The 16,981-nt window shown below is 33.8% G+C and overlaps 1 protein-coding gene across 1 annotated transcript in view; it reads right to left on the minus strand.

Annotated features, from left to right (window-relative positions):
• LOC119587668 (uncharacterized protein DDB_G0271670-like) overlaps positions 1–16,981 on the minus strand; it is a 50,430-nt gene that overhangs the window by 13,310 nt on the left and 20,139 nt on the right. The window lies entirely within an intron of this gene.

Here is a 16,981-nt window from a genome sequence, read left to right on the forward strand (position 1 = left end):
TTACTTTTTATGCTGACACTTGAAGAACAAGATAAGGAAGAGGTGCTGCATCTACTGTCTGATCTTGATCCTATTTCTCCTGAACTCACAGAACTGAATAAACTCAAACTGCTGGAACTACTGAAACTCTGACTATTTAAGCAACTGTAGAATGAGATACTTGAGCTGCTAGACTCTGGTATGCTAGAACAGCTAGGGTTAAAACCTGATCCACTTGAAACTGAACCTGAAGATGAAAAGTCAATGCAACAGTGCCAGTAAGTATCAAGTATTTTACATATCTATACGTTCAAAAACTGGAAAAAACAAAATTATATAATCAAACTACTATTTACTTTTTATGCTGATACTTGAAGAACAAGATAGGGATGAGATGCTGGATTTGCTGTGTGATCTTGGCTCTAAGTCCCCTGAACTGATGCAGCTTGAACTCAAGGAACTGAATAAACTCAAACTACTGGAACAACTGAAACTCAGGCTACTTGAGCAACTGTAGAATGAGATACTTGGGCTGCTAGACTCTGATATACTAGGACTGCTAGAGATAATACCTGATCCACTTGAAACTGAACCTGAAGACAAAAATCAGTTGAAAATGCTACTAAGCACCAAGGACTAAAACTTGGAATACTTGGAAGCTAAACCTAAGGATTGAATTTGAAGAGCTATAATGAAAAAGAACTTTATAATCCTACAATTAGGACATTTCACTAAGAAAATATTCTGAAATTAGATGAAAAGAGCATCACATTCTAAGAACACCAATGACATATTATAGTGTAAATAACAAATAATTCAGATGTATCATTATAAATGTGACAAAAGAACATTTACATTTTATGCTGACACTTGAAGAACAAGATAAGGAAGAGGTGCTGTATCCACTGTCTGATCTTGATCCTATTTCTCCTGGACTCACAGAACTGAATAAACTCAAACTGCTGGAACTGCTGAAACTCTGACTATTTGAGCAGCTGTAGAATGAGATACTTGAGCTGCTGGACTCTGGCATGCTAGAACAGCTAGGGTTAAAACCTGATCCACTTGAAACTGAACCTGAAGATGGAAAGTCAATGCAACAATGCCAGTATGTCGCAAGTATTTTACAGATCTATACACTCATATTTGATCCACTTGAAATTGAACCTGAAGGCAAAAATCAACTGAAAATGCTAGGAAACATCAAGGCCTGAGGCTCAAACCACAAATCAAAATGTAAAAATTTCATTGTCTCTTAGGTGTTAAAAAGTATAATGTGCTTTAATTTAGAACTATTATCTGGGTATCAAATGATGAAAAAGAAAGGGAGAATACAGCTATAAATAGTATTTTCATCTTCACTAAATTAATGTAATAAATCAAGATATTTGTGGCTATTGTATTGATATCACATTTTAAATTACAAAGATGAAAAGGAACATTACTTATAACAGCCCTTGAAGAGGAAGGTGGAGGTACACTCTTAGCAATGCTACTTGATTCAGAGCTCAAACTCCTCTCTAAGTTGCTGATAGAGCTTGGAGTGATAAATGGAATGAGGCTTGAACTTATGCTACTGAAGATTGAGAAACTTGGACTTGTGAAGCTGCTAGATATTGAGTTATTTGAACCACTGGAGCATCGAAGAACTAAATAACTTGGACTAAGACTTGGAATACCTGAATCTGAACCTAAGGATTGAAATTGAAGAGCTATTATAAAAAGATCATTCATAAACCTACAAATAGGACATTTCATTATGAAAATATATTCTGAAATTATATGTAAAGAGCATCACATTCTAAGAACATTAATGACACATCATAGTGTAAATACCAAATGATTCAGGTGTAACAGTATAAATGCGACAAAAAAACATTTACTTTTTATGCTGACACTTGAAGAACAAGATAAGGAAGAGGTGCTGCATCTACTGTCTGATCTTGATCCTATTTCTCCTGAACTCACAGAACTGACTGAACTAAATCTGCTGGATCTACTGAAACTCTGACTATTTAAGCAACTGTAGAATGAGATACTTGAGCTGCAAGACTTTGGTATGCTAGAACAGCTAGGGTTAATACTTGATCCACTTGAAATTGAACCTGAAGATGAAAAGTCAATACAACAGTGCCAGTATGTATCAAGTATTTTAAATATCTATACGTTCATAAACTGGAAAAGCAAAATGATATAACTAAACTACAATTTACTTTTTATGCTGACACTTGAAGAACAAGATAGGGATGAGATGCTGGATTTGCTGTGTGATCTTGGCTCTGAACTGATGCAGCTTGAACTCAAGGAACTGAATAAACTTAAACTGAAACTCAGGGTACTTGAGCAACTGTAGAATGAGATACTTGAGCTGCTAGACTCTGATATTCTAGAACAGTTTGAGCTAATACTTGATCCACTTGAAACTGAACCTGAAGATGAAAAATGAATTCAAAATGCTAATATGCATCAAGGACTGAGGCTTACAAATTAAGTTGTTTAATCTTCATTGGGGATTAAATTTTAATCAAGTTGTGTCTCTTAGGTGTTGAAAGATATAATTTACCCAAATTTAGAACTGAAACATTGGTAGTGTTGCAATTTAAAAAAATATCAAGCTATTAATGATAACAAAGGAAGGGAAAATACAGTTAAAGACCATGTTCTGATCTTTACTAAATTAATGCAGTAAATTAGGATCAAGACTATTTAAATTATAAAGAAAAGGAACATTACTTGTAATACCCCTTGCAGAGGAAGAATGAAGTAAACTACTGGCAATGCTACTTGATTCAGAGTTCAAACTACTCTCTAAGCTGCTGATAGAGCTTAGAATGATGCTTGAACTTATACTACTGAAGATTGAGAAACTTGGGTTTGTGAAGCAGTCAGAGAATGAGTTATTTGAACCACTGGAGCATGGAAGAGCTGAATAACTTGGACTAAGACTGGGAATACCCGAAGCTGAACCTAAAGGATTGAAATTGAAAAGCTATAATATGACAGAAAATTATGAAACCTACTAATAGGATATCTCACTATGAAAATATATTCTGAAGTTAGATATAAAAACCATCACATTCTAGCAACATTAAAGATACATCATAATGTAAATAACAAATTATTCAAATACAACAGTATAAATGCGACAAAAGAACATTTACTTTTTATGCTGACACTTGAAGAACAAGATAGGGATGATATGCTGGATCCAGTGTCTGAACCCACAGAACTGAATAAACTCAAACTACTGGAGCTACTGAAACTTGAGCTACTTGAACAACTGATACTTGAGCTGCTAGACTCTGATATACTAGAATAGCTAGGGTTAATGCTTGATCCACTTGAAACCGAACCTGAAGATGAAAAATGAATTCAACAATGCTAATATGTATGATGTATCTTATGCGCTCACACTGGAAGAGCAAAATGTTACTACTACAACTATACAACTATTTACTTTTTATGCTGACATTTGAAGAATAGGATAGGGATGAGATGCTGGATCTGCTGTCTAATCTTGGTTCTGAACTGACACAGCTTGAACTCAGAGAATTGAATAAACTTAAACTACTGGAACTACTGAAACTCTGGCTACTTGAGCAACTGTAGAATGAGATACTTGAGCTGCTAGACTCTGATATACTAGAACAGCTAGAGTTAATACTTGCTCCACTTGAAACTGAACCTGAAGATAAAAAATGAATTCAAAACGCTAGTATGCATCAAGGACTGAGGTTCAAACCAAAGATTAAAGTCCATATACATCATCAGGAACTTTTGTACTGCAATTAATGAAAATATCATCAGGCAAGTAAATAATGACAAAGAATAGAAGAATACAGTTAAAGACCATGTTTTGACCTTCACTAAAATAATATAGTAAATTAGGATCAAGACTGTTATATATTGATATCACCCTTTAGATTATAAAAAAAAAAAAGAACATTACTTGTAATAGCCCTCGAAGAGCAAGGAGGTAAACTACTGACAATGCTACTTGATTCTGTGCTCAAATTACTCTCTAAGTTCCCGACAGAGCTTGGAGATGGAATGATGCTTGAACTTATACTACTGAAGACTGAGACACTTGGGCTTGTGGAGCTGCTAGATACTGAGTTATTTAAGTCACTGGAGAACAGAAGAGCTGAATAACTTGGACTAAGACTTGGAATACCTGAAGCTGTACCTAAAAGGTTGAAAAGCTATGATAAAGAAAATTCATAAACCTACAAACAGGACATTTCATTTTGAAAATGTATTCTGAAATAAGATGTAAAGAGCCTCACGTTATAAGATACATCAAAGATACATTATAATGTAAATACCAAACATTTCAGATGTAACAGTGTAAATGCGACAAAAGAACATTTACTTTTTATGCTGACACTTGAAGAACAAGATAAGGATGAGATACTAGATCCACTGCCTGATGATGATCCTATTTCTCCTGAACTCACAGAACTGAATAAACTCAAACTACTGGAACAACTGAAACTTTGGCTACTTGAGCAACTGTAGAACGAGATACTTGAGCTGCTAGACTTTGATATGCTAGAACAGCTAGAGTTAATACTTGATCCACTTGAAGCTAAACCTGAAGATGAAAAATGAATTCAACAATGCTAGTATGTATCAAGTACTTTACATCTCTATACACTTATACATTGGTAAAGAAAAATGATATAACTACAACTATACAGCTAATATTTACTTTTTATCCTGACACTTGAAGAACAAGACAAGGATGAGATGCTGGATCTGTCTGATCTTGATCCCATTTCTCCTGAACTCACAGAACTGAATAAACTCAAACTACTGGAACTACTGAAACTTTGGCTACTTGAGCAACTGTAGAACGAGATACATGAGCTGCTAGAATCTGATGTGCTAGAACAACTAGGGCTAACACTTGATCCACTTGAAACTGAACCTGAAGATGAAAAATGAATTCAAAACACTAGTATACATTCAAATTTAGAACTGAAACTTTGGTTGTTTTGTAATAAAAGAAAATATCAAGCTAGTAAATAACAAAAAAGGAGAAGACATTTGAGACCATGTTTTGACTCACTAAATTAATGTAGTAAATTAGGATCAAGATTATTATATTGCTATCTCTTTTTTAATTATAAAGAAGAAAGCAACATTACTTGTAATACTCCTTGTAGAGGAAGATGGAGGTAAACTACTGGCAGTGCTACTTGATTCTGAGCTCAGACTACTCTCTAAGCTGATGATTGAGCTTGAAGTGTTAGATAGGATGATGCTTGAAATTATACTACTGAAGAATGAGAAACTTGGGCTTGTGGAGCTAATAGGGATTGGGTTATTTGAACCACTGGAGTATGGAAGAGCTGGATAACTTGGACTAAGACTGAAAATGCCTGAAGTTGAACCTAAGGATTGAAATTGAAGAGCTATTATGAAAAGAAAATTCATAATCCTACAAATAGGACATTTCAATATGAAAATATATTCTGAAATTAGATGTAAAAAAGCATCGTTTTCTAAGAATATTAAAAACACATCATAGTGTCACAAATTATTTATAGGTAACAGTAGTATGCAACAAAAGAACATTTACTTTTTATGCTGACACTTGAAGAACAACATAGAGATGAGATGCTGGATTCCCTGTCTGATCTTGATCCTATTTCTCCTGAACTCACAGAACTGAATAAACTCAAACTACTGGAGCTACTGAAACTCTGGCTACTTGAGCAACTGTAGAACGAGATACTTGAGCTGCTAGACTCTGATATACTAGAACAGCTAGAGTTAATACTTGATCCACTTGAAACTGAACCTGAAGATGAAAAATGAATTCAAAACGCTAGTATGCATCAAGGACTGATGTTCAAAACACAACTTAGAATGTGTATATACTTCAATGGGAATACCATTCTAATCAAGTAGTGTCTCTTAGGCCTTGAAAGATATATTGTACTCAAATTTAGAACTGGAACTTTAGTAGAGTTCAGTTAAGGAAAATATCAGGCGAGTAAAAGATAACAAAGAAAGGGAAAATACTGTCAAAGAATACTTTTATGGACCATGTTTTGAACTTTCATAAATTAATGTAGTAAATTTGGATCAACACTATTATATTGGTATTGCCTTTTGATTACAAAAAAGAAAAGGAATATTACTTGTTATAGCTCTTGAAGAGGAAGATGAAAGTAAACTACCGGCAAAACTACTTGATTCTGAGCTCAAACTACGTTCTGAGCTGCTGATAGTGCTTGGAGTGATAGATGGAATGATGCTTGAACTTATACTACCAAAGGATGAGAAACTTAGGCTTATGGAGCTGCTACAGATTGAATTATTTGAGTCACTAGAGCATGGAAGAGCTGAACCTAAAAGAATAATTGGAATTTAAATGTAATGAGAGAAAAGAAAGTTCATACAAATAGGATATTTCACTATGAAATTATATTTTGAAGTTATAAAAATCATCATGTTCTAAGAACATTAAAGAGATATTGTAATGTAAATATCAAATGATTCAGATGTAATGGTATAACTGCAACAAATGAACATTTACTTTTTATGCTGACACTTGAAGAACAAGATAGAGATGAGATGCTTGATTCACTATCTGATCTTGATCCTATATCTCCTGAACTCACAGAACTGAATAAACTCAAACTACTGGAGCTACTGAAACTCTGGCTACTTGAGCAACTGTAGAAGGAGATACTTGAGCTGCTAGACTCTGATATACTAGAACAGCTAGGGCTAATACTTGATCCACTTGAAACTGAACCTGAAGATGAAAAATTAATTCAACAATGCTTGTATGTATCAAGTACTGAGAATATAACTGCAAATCGAAATATATACTTCAATGGGAATAAATTTTTACTATGAAAACATATTCTGAAATTAGATGTAAAAAATGTCGCATTCTAAGAACATCAAAGAAATATTGTAATATCAAATGATTCAGATATAATCGTATAACTATGACAAATGAACATTTACTTTTTATGCTGACACTTGAAGAACAAGACAGAGATGAGATGCTGGATTCACTATCTGATCTTGATCCTATTTCTCCTGAACTCACAGAACTTAATAAACTCAAACTACTGGAACTACTGAAACTTTGGCTACTTGAGCAACTGTAGAACGAGATACTTGAGCTGCTAGGCTCTGATATACTAGAACAACCAGGGCTAATACTTGATCCACTTGAAACTGAACCTGAAGATGAAAAATGAATTCTATGGTGCTTGTATGTATTAAGTACCGACAATATAATTTCAAATCAGTATGCATATATTTCAATGGGAATACAATTCAAATCAAATTGTGTCTCACGGGTGTTAAAAGATATAATATATCCAAATTTAAAACTAAAACCTGAGTAGCATTACAATATAAGAAAATATGATTTGACTAGTGAGTGATGAAAGGGTTAATAAAGTTATAGATCATGCTTAGAGCTTCATCAAATTAACATAAAAAGTCAAGATACTTGTGACCAGATATTGGTAAAACATTCTCCTTGGCAAAAATTAAAAGCATCATTACTTGTTATAGCTCCTGAAGAGGAAGATGGAGGTAAACTACCGACAATGCTACTTGATTCAGAGCTCAAACTACTCTCTAAGCTGCTGATTGAGCTTGGAGTGATAGATGGAATGATGTTTGAACTTATACTACTGAAGAATGAGAAACTTGGTCTTGTGGAGCTGCTTGAGATTGAGTTATTTGAGCTACTGGAGCATGGAAGAGCTGAGTAACTTGGACTAAGACTTGGAATACCTGAAGCTGAACCTAAAAGAATTATTGAAATTGAAAAGTTATGATTAAAAGAAAGTTTTACACTTACATGTAGGACATTTCACCTTCTAATAGGATTAGACGTATTGTAATGTAAATATCAAATGATTCAGATTTAATAGTATAACTACGACAAATGGACATTTACTTTTTATGCTGACACTTGAAGAACAAGATAGAGATGAGATGCTGGATTCACTATCTGATCTTGATCCTATTTCTCCTGAACTCACAGAACTGAATAAACTCAAACTACTGGAACTACTGAAACTCTGGCTACTTGAGCAACTGTAGAATGAGATACTTGAGCTGCTAGACTCTGATATACTAGAACAGCTAGGGTTAATACTTGATCCACTTGAAACTGAACCTGAAGATGAAAAATTAATTCAACAGTGCTAGTATGTATTAAGTACCAAAGCATATACTTAATTGGGAATACCATTCAAATCAAATAGTGTCTCTCGTGTGTCGAAAGATATGATATACCCAAATATGAAACTAAAACTTGAGTAGCATTGCAATATAACAAACTACAATCTGTCTTGTGAATAATGACAAGGGGTGAATACAGTTATAAACCATGTTTAGAGCTTCATTAATTTAATGTTTTAAGTCAAGATAATTGTGACCATATATTGTTATCACATTTTTCATTACAAAGATAAAAGGGAACATTACTTGTTACAGCTCCTGAAGAGGAAGATTGAGGTAAACTACTGACAATGCTACTTGATTCAGAGCTCAAACTACTCTCTAAGCTGCTGATTGAGCTTGGAGTGATAGATGGAATGATGCTTGAACTTATACTACTGAAGACTGGGAAACTGCTTGTGGAGTTATTTGAACTACTGGAGCATGGAAGAGCTGAATAAATTGGACTACGACTGGGAGTACCTGAAGCTGAACCTAAAAGAATGATTGAAATTGAAAAGTTATGATTAACAGAAAGTTTTACACCTACAAATAGGACATTTCACTATGAAAATATATTCTGAAATTAGATGTAAAAAACATCACATTCTAAGAACAGAGATATTGAAATGTAAATATCAAATGATTCAGATATAATGGTATAACTACAACAAATGGACATTTACATTTTATGCTGACACTTGAAGAACAAGATAGAGATGAGATGCTGGATTCACTATCTGATCTTGATCCTATTTCTCCTGAACTCACAGAACTGAATAAACTCAAGCTACTAGAATTACTGAAACTCTGGCTACTTGAGCAACTGTAGAACGAGATACTTGAGCTGCTAGGCTCTGATATACTAGAACAGCTAGGACTAATAGCTGATCCACTTGAAACTGAACCTGAAGATGAAAAATAAATTCAACAGTGCTCGTATTTATCAAGTACTGATGATATAATTGCAAATCAAAATGAATATACTTCTTTGGGAATACCATTCAAATCAAATAATGTTTCTTAAAACTAAAATATGAGTAGCATTACAATATAAGAAAATACAGTCTGATTTGTGAATAATGACAAGGGGTGAATACAGTTATAAACCATGTTTAGAGCTTCAGTAAATTAATGTTAAGTCAAGATACTTGTGACCATGTACTGGTATCACAATTTCCGTTACAAAGATGAAAAGGAACATTACTTGTTATAGCTCTTGAAGAGGAAGATGGAAGTAAACTACTGACAATGCTACTTGATTCAGAGCTCAAACTCCTTTCTGAGCTGCTGATTAAGCTTAGAGTGATAGATGGAATGATGCTTGAACTTATACTACTGAAGAATGAGAAACTTGAGCTTGTGGAGCTGCTAGAGATTGAGTTATTTGAGCCAGTAGAGCATGGAAGAGCTGAATAACTTGGACTAAGACTGGAAATACCTAAAGCTGAACCTAAAAGAATTATTGAAATTGAAAAGTTATGATATAAGAGAGTTTTACACCTACAAATAGGACATTTCACTATGAAAATATATTCGGAAATTAGATGTAAAAAGCATCACATTCTAGGAACATTAAAGCCATTGTAATATCAATATCAAATGATTCATATGTAATGATATAACTATGCCAAATGAACATTTACTTTTTATGCTGACACTTGAAGAACAAGATAGAGATGAGATGCTGGATTCACTGTCTGATCTTGATCCTATTTCTCTTGAACTCACAGAACTGAATAAACTCAAACTGCTGGAACTACTGAAACTCTGGCTACTTGAGCAACTGTAGAATGAGATACTTGAGCTGCTAGACTCTGATATACTAGAACAGCTAGGGCTAATACTTGATCCACTTGAAACTGAACCTGAAGATGAAAAATTAATTCAACAGTGCTAGTATGTATCAAGTACCAAAGCATATACTTAATTGGGAATACCATTCAAATCAAATAGTGTCTCTCGGGTGTCGAAAGATGTGATATACCCAAATATGAAACTAAAACTTGAGTAGCATTGCAATATAGCTAAATACAATCTGACTTCTGAATAATGACAGGGGTGAATATAGTTATAAACCATATTTATAGCTTCATTAATTTAATGCTTTAAGTCAAAATAATTGTGATCATCTATTGTTATCACATTTTTCATTACAAGGATGAAAAGGAACATTACTTGTTATAGCTCTTGAAGAGGAATATTGAGGTAAACTACTGACAATGCTACTTGATTCAGAGCTCAAACTACTCTCTACGCTGCTGATTGAGCTTGGAATGATAGATGGAATGATGCTTGAACTTATACTACTGAAGAATGAGAAACTTGGGCTTGTGGAGCTGCTAGGGTTATTTGAGCCAGTAGAGCATGGAAGAGCTGAATAACTTGGACTAAGACTGGAAATGCCTAAAGCTGCACCTAAAAGAATTATTGAAATTGAAAAATTATGATATAAGAAAGTTTTACACCTATAAATAGGACATTTCACTATGAAAATATATTCGGAAATCAGATGTCAAAAACATTACATTCTAGGAACATTAAAGACATATTGTAATATCAATATCAAATGATTCAGATGTAATGGTATAACTACAACAAATGAACATTTACTTTTTATGCTGACACTTGAAGAACAAGACAGAGATGAGATGCTGGATTTACTGTCTGATCTTGATCCTATTTCTCCTGAACTCACAGAACTGAATAAACTCAAACTACTGGAACTACTGAAACTCTGGCTACTTGAGCAACTGTAGAACGAGATACTTGAGCTGCTAGACTCTGATATACTAGAACAGCTAGGGCTAATAATTGATCCACTTGAAACTGAACCTGAAGATGAAAAATGAATTTAACAATGCTAGTATGTATCAAGTACTGAGGATATGATTGCGAATCAAAATATATATACTTCATTGGGAATACCATTCACATCAAATAGTGTCTCTCAGGAGTTGAAAGATATAATATGTCTAAATTTAAAACTAAAACTTGATCTGACTAATGAATGATGACAAGAGGTGAATACAGTTATAAAGCATGTTTAGAGGTTCATTAAATTCATGAAATAAGACATGATACTTGTGTCCATGTAATATTTTATGACAAAGATGAAAAGGAACATTACTTGTTATAGCTCTTGAAGAGGAAGAGGAAGGTAAACTACTGACAATGCTACTTGATTCAGAGCTCAAACTACTCTCTAAGCTGCTGATTGAGCTTGGTGTGATAGATGGAATGATGCTTGAACTTATACTACTGAAGGCTGGGAAACTTGGGCTTGTGGAGCTGCTAGAGATTGGAAGAGCTGAATAACTTGCACTAAGACTGGGAATACCTGAAGCTGAACCTAAAAGAATGATTGAAATTGAAAAGTTATGATTAAAACTAAATTTTACACCTACAAATTAGACATTTCACTAAGAAAATATAATCTGAAATTAAATGTAGAATTCTAAGAGCATTAAAGACATATTGTAATGTAAATATCAAATGATTCAGATGTAATGGTATAACTATAACAAATAAACATTTACATTTTATGCTGACACTTGAAGAACAAGATAGAGATGAGATGCTGGATTCACTGTCTGATCTTGATCCTATTTCTCCTGAACTCACAGAACTGAATAAACTCAAACTACTGGAACTACTGAAATTCTGGCTACGAGAGCAACTGTAGAAGGAGATACTTGAGCTGCTAGACTCTGATATACTAGAACAACTAGGGCTAATACTTGATCCACTTGAAACTGAACCTGAAGATGAAAAATTAATTCAACAATACTTTTATGCAACAAGTACTGAGGATATAACTGCAAATCAAAATATATATATTTAATTGGGAATTCAATTCAAATCAAATAGTGTCTCTCAAGTGTTGAAAGATAATGTACCTAAATTTAAAACTAAAACGTGAGTAGCATTGCAATATAAGAAAATATGATCTGACTAGTATTGGTATCACTTTTTTCCTTACAAAGATGAAAAGGAACTTTACATGTTACAGCTCTTGAAGAGGAAGATTTGGAGATAAATTCCTTGAGATAGTATGTGAAATATTGCTTTGATGTTGAAAAATATAAAATGTAAGTTAGAGAGACAGAGGTAGATATGTATGAATGCAGTTCCACTAAATTTTCACCAGAGTCAATGACATCAGATATGATTTAATACCATGTATCACTAGAATAAAAGTGGACATTACTTGTGGTAACACTTGAAGAAGAGCATGGGGATAAAATACTGGAAATGTTACTTGATTCCGAGTTCAAAACACTTTCTATGCTGCTGATGGAGCTTGGACTGAGAGAGATAACGAAGCTTGAACAACTAACACTACTGCTGATTGAGAGACTTGAACTTCCGGGACTACTAGAGCTTGAACATGGAAGACCTAAATAGCTTGAACTGTTAGTGCTTGAAGATGAACCTGAAGGAAATGCTAAATCTTTCAGCATCAAAAAATAAATGTTCAAAAACCTGTATGTTTCAATACAATTTTTTTTCACATATAATGACTCTCAGTACATATGTATACATCATCCCAAAGATGGAAATGGTTATTACTTGTGGTAAATCTTGAAGAAATTAAAGATATAGTACTGGAAATACCTGAGTCAGATCTCAAAGTACTTTCTATGCTGTTGATGGAGTCTGGACCCACAGGGGTAATGATGCTTGACCTACTTATACTGTTAAAGACTGATACACTTGAGCTTCTCATGCTGTTAGAAATGGAGCATTTTGAACTACTGGAGCTTGGAGGTACTGAATAACTTGAACTAAGACTGCTTAAAGATGATTCTGAAGGAAAAGCTCAACTATAAATGTATGAAAAATGAAATTTATTGACAAAAATGAGACAAATTAGATCATATCACTGCATGAAACATAAAGTGATACAAATATAATTGTTAGACTAGCAGGACACTGCATAATCAATATTTACTTTTTTTGCTGATGCTTGAAGAACAAGACATTGGTGATATGTTAGATCTGCTGCATCTTGTTTCTAAGTCCTCTGAACTTACACAGCTTGAACTTGCAGAACTGAATACACCCAAACCACCAGAACTACTAAAACTGTGGCTACTTGAGCTGATAGACTTTGATATACTAGAACACATTATGCTTGAGACACTTGAAACTGAACCTGCAGACAGAAATACAATTCATAGGGCTGTTACATATTGAGTACTGTGAATAAGACTAAAGATCAAATTTCTCTTTACGTTTTGTGCAAAATGACTTCCTCTATAAGAAAAATATTGGTAGTCTCAGAAGAGGTATAATGAACTAGATTTATGATCCTACAACTGAAGAAAATATTGAGATGTTTGCTTTGGAAATGATGAAAAGGAAAGAGTGAGATACATATGTAGAGGTAAATATTAGTGATAAATAGTGATATTACTTTTTTCATAAAATTATACAATTACTGTATTATTATAACATTCTTACAAGTAATCCCAAAGATTTAAAAGGACATTACTTGATGAGAAACTTGAAGAAGGAGATAAAGTACCAGAAATACTACTTGATTCTAGTTGAAGCTACTTTCCACGCAGCTGATGGAACTTGGGCTGATAGAAGTTTTGAAGCTTGAACTACTTATACTACTGATAAATGATAAACTTGAGCTTCTGGAACTACTAGAGAGTGAGCTCTCTGAACTACTGGAGGATGGATGCACTGAGCAGCTTGAACTAAGACTGGAAATGCCTGAAGCTGTATAGAAATAAAAAGTTCGATTTCAAAATATATTAGAAAGAAAAGCTGATAACCCTACAGTTGGGAGATACAGTACCATGCATATATTTTAAGACAAAAATAAGTATCAGTAAGAAATAAGAAAATCAAAGACATCAAATAAGAAAATCAAAGAATTTTTTTTCCAAGAAATGTCCAATAATTTGGTTGTATTCACACTACATTTAAACTATTCAATTGATATTTACTTCTGCTGATGCTTGATAAACAAGACATGGATTTGATACTAGGACTGCTGTTTAATTTTGGTTCCAGGCTTCCTGAACTGACACAGCTTGAAATCTGAGAACTGTGTAAACTCAGAATACTAGAGCTAAAGCTTTGGCTACTCGAGGAGCAGTAGAGTAAATCACTTGAGCTTCTAGATTCTGGTATGCTAGAAGAGCTAATGCTAATACTTGATCCATGTGAAAGAGAATCTGAAGTTAGAAAACAAGTACATATGAAAGGACTATAACTGGGACACAAGATCTTAATTTATTTGTTACTAAAGGGACATTACTTGTGGTGACACTTGAAGAGGAGGAAGGAAGTGAAATACTCCTACTACTATTTGGAACACTTGAGCTTCTAGATTTCCTAGAGACTGAACTATCTGAATGGCTAAAACATGGAAGAGCTGAACAACTTGCAGAAAGACCGAAAATGACTGAGACTGAACTTGATGGACAAATTTATATATCACTATATTACAAAATAATGTCACTCTATCAGAAAAAAAACTATTTGAGATATTCATGACTTTTCTATTAATACCATATTTTCACACACGCATGACCATAAAATGAAAAAATGAACATTACTTGTGTTCAGACTTGAAGAGGAGGGAGATAAAATCCTGGAAATGTCACTTGATTCTGAGCTCTTTAAGCTACTGATGGAGCTGGGGAAATCTGAACTAGTAATATCAATGAAGACTGAAACACTTGAACTTCTGGTGATACTGGACACTGAACTTTTTAAACTACTGGAACATGGAAGTACCGAGGAACTTGAACTTAGACTAGAAATTCCTGAAGCCAAACCTGAAGAAGAGTTACATTTTAGAAGATATAGGAAAGGTTATCATAAAACCTATGATTCTAGGCTCATGTAGGAAATTAGATTTTCAGCTACATATTTGCAGAGATGAAAAGATATTGGCATTCTAAAAAACATGAAAAAAAGAAACACTGCAAATGCTAAGTGATTCAGAGATTAGTGGTATAATGACAACCATATAGCTATTTTTTATTTTTTTTTAAGACTTTCACCTTAAGGAAATGCTTTGATAGAGGATATATTTCAAGATAAATCATAACTAATCTCTTGATATACTTTATACATATGACTATATATATGAAAATGGACATTACTTGTAGTAATGCTTGAAGAGGAAGAAGGAAGCAAACTATAGGAAATACTACTTGATTTTGAACTCAGACTATTCTCAAAGCTGCTCTTGGACCCTTGACCAAAAGAGGAAAAGAAGCTTGAACTACATTTACTACTGTAGACTGAGATACTTGAGCTTCTGGAGTAACTAGAGATTGAACTCTCTAAACTGCTGGAGGATGGAAGAACTGGATAACTTGAACATAGACTGGAAATGCCTGAAGGAAGTTGTGAAGAAGGGAAGTTGATAAACCTGTCACTATTAAGTTTCACTATGAAACACTTTTTTACATATAGATTATAAAGATAATACTCTAAGAACATTGAAGACATAATTTACAGGGTTATATGATTCTGATATTTAACTACAACTGCACTCTATAAGTAATATTTACTTTTTCTGGTAGCACTTGAGGAAGATGCAGATGAAATGCCAGATTTTCTGTCTGAGCTTGGTTCTAGGTTCACTGAACTGACATAACTTGAACTCTCAGAACTGATTAAGCTGAAACTACTGGAACTACAGATACCTTGGCTACGTGAGCTACTGTAGCTTAAGATACTTAAGCTCCCAAAATCTGTTAAACTAGAACAAGTAATACTTGGTCTACTTGAAACTGAACCTGAAGATGAAAGAAATAAAAGTAATGACAATAAAACCTGAGCTCAAAAGCACATTTATATATATCAGAGGAACTCCAGAATACATAAAAAGGATGCACTTAAGTTTAGAAGTAAAACTTTCAATAAAAAACTCGGTGATGGAATTATTCAGATTTCTAGCTTATAAGTGTAACAATAGGAAGGATGATGTGCCACATCGAAATCACTAAAGGATCTACTTATTTTCATGACTAATCTACCAATATCATATTTGTCCACATAACTGTTATGATGAAAATTAATATTACTTGTGAGAACACTCGAAGATGAGGAAGGAGACAAAATACTGGAAATGCTACTGGAGCTCAAGTTACTTTCTGTGATGCTGAGAGAGCTTGGACTGGCAGAGGTAATGAAGCTTGAACTACTTTGACTACTGGGGGCTGTGATGCTTGGGCTTCTGGAGCTACTAGAGATCAAGCTGTTTGAACTACTGGAGCATGGAAGAATTGAATAACTTGAGCTAAAACTGGAACTGGCTAAAGCTGAACCTGGAGGAAAAGTAAATCTCAGATAATCAGTGCATTAAAACCCTTCAAACTAAACACTGATAAAGAAATAATTTTACTTTAGATAGCCGAGTATTTAAGTAGACATACATAAGGTCTGTGGTAAGGTATAAAGAGGTGGCAGCACCAGGAAAGCTATCTACTGATAATATAAGGCATTTTCATATCTATGAAACGTACACTTGCTTTTCTTGCTAACACATGAAAAACGATTTAGGGATGCAGTATTGTAATGGATGCTGTATGCTGGTTACAGGTTATCTCAAGTGATGCTTTAATGAAATTAAACTGCTTGAACTCCCAAAATTGGCTTTTCTATACATATTTCCTAAGTTTTGGATATACCATAATCCATATAAAGAATTCTGTGTATGATTCTGCATGGCAATAAATATAAAGTGGTAAAGATATCTGAAATGTATGTAAATGTGTAAATATGGCTGACATTATTAAAAGTAGTGGATACATGTACCTGG

The sequence above is a fragment of the Penaeus monodon genome, chromosome 23 (assembly GCF_015228065.2).
Source record: "Penaeus monodon isolate SGIC_2016 chromosome 23, NSTDA_Pmon_1, whole genome shotgun sequence".
Classification (NCBI taxonomy): domain Eukaryota; kingdom Metazoa; phylum Arthropoda; class Malacostraca; order Decapoda; family Penaeidae; genus Penaeus; species Penaeus monodon.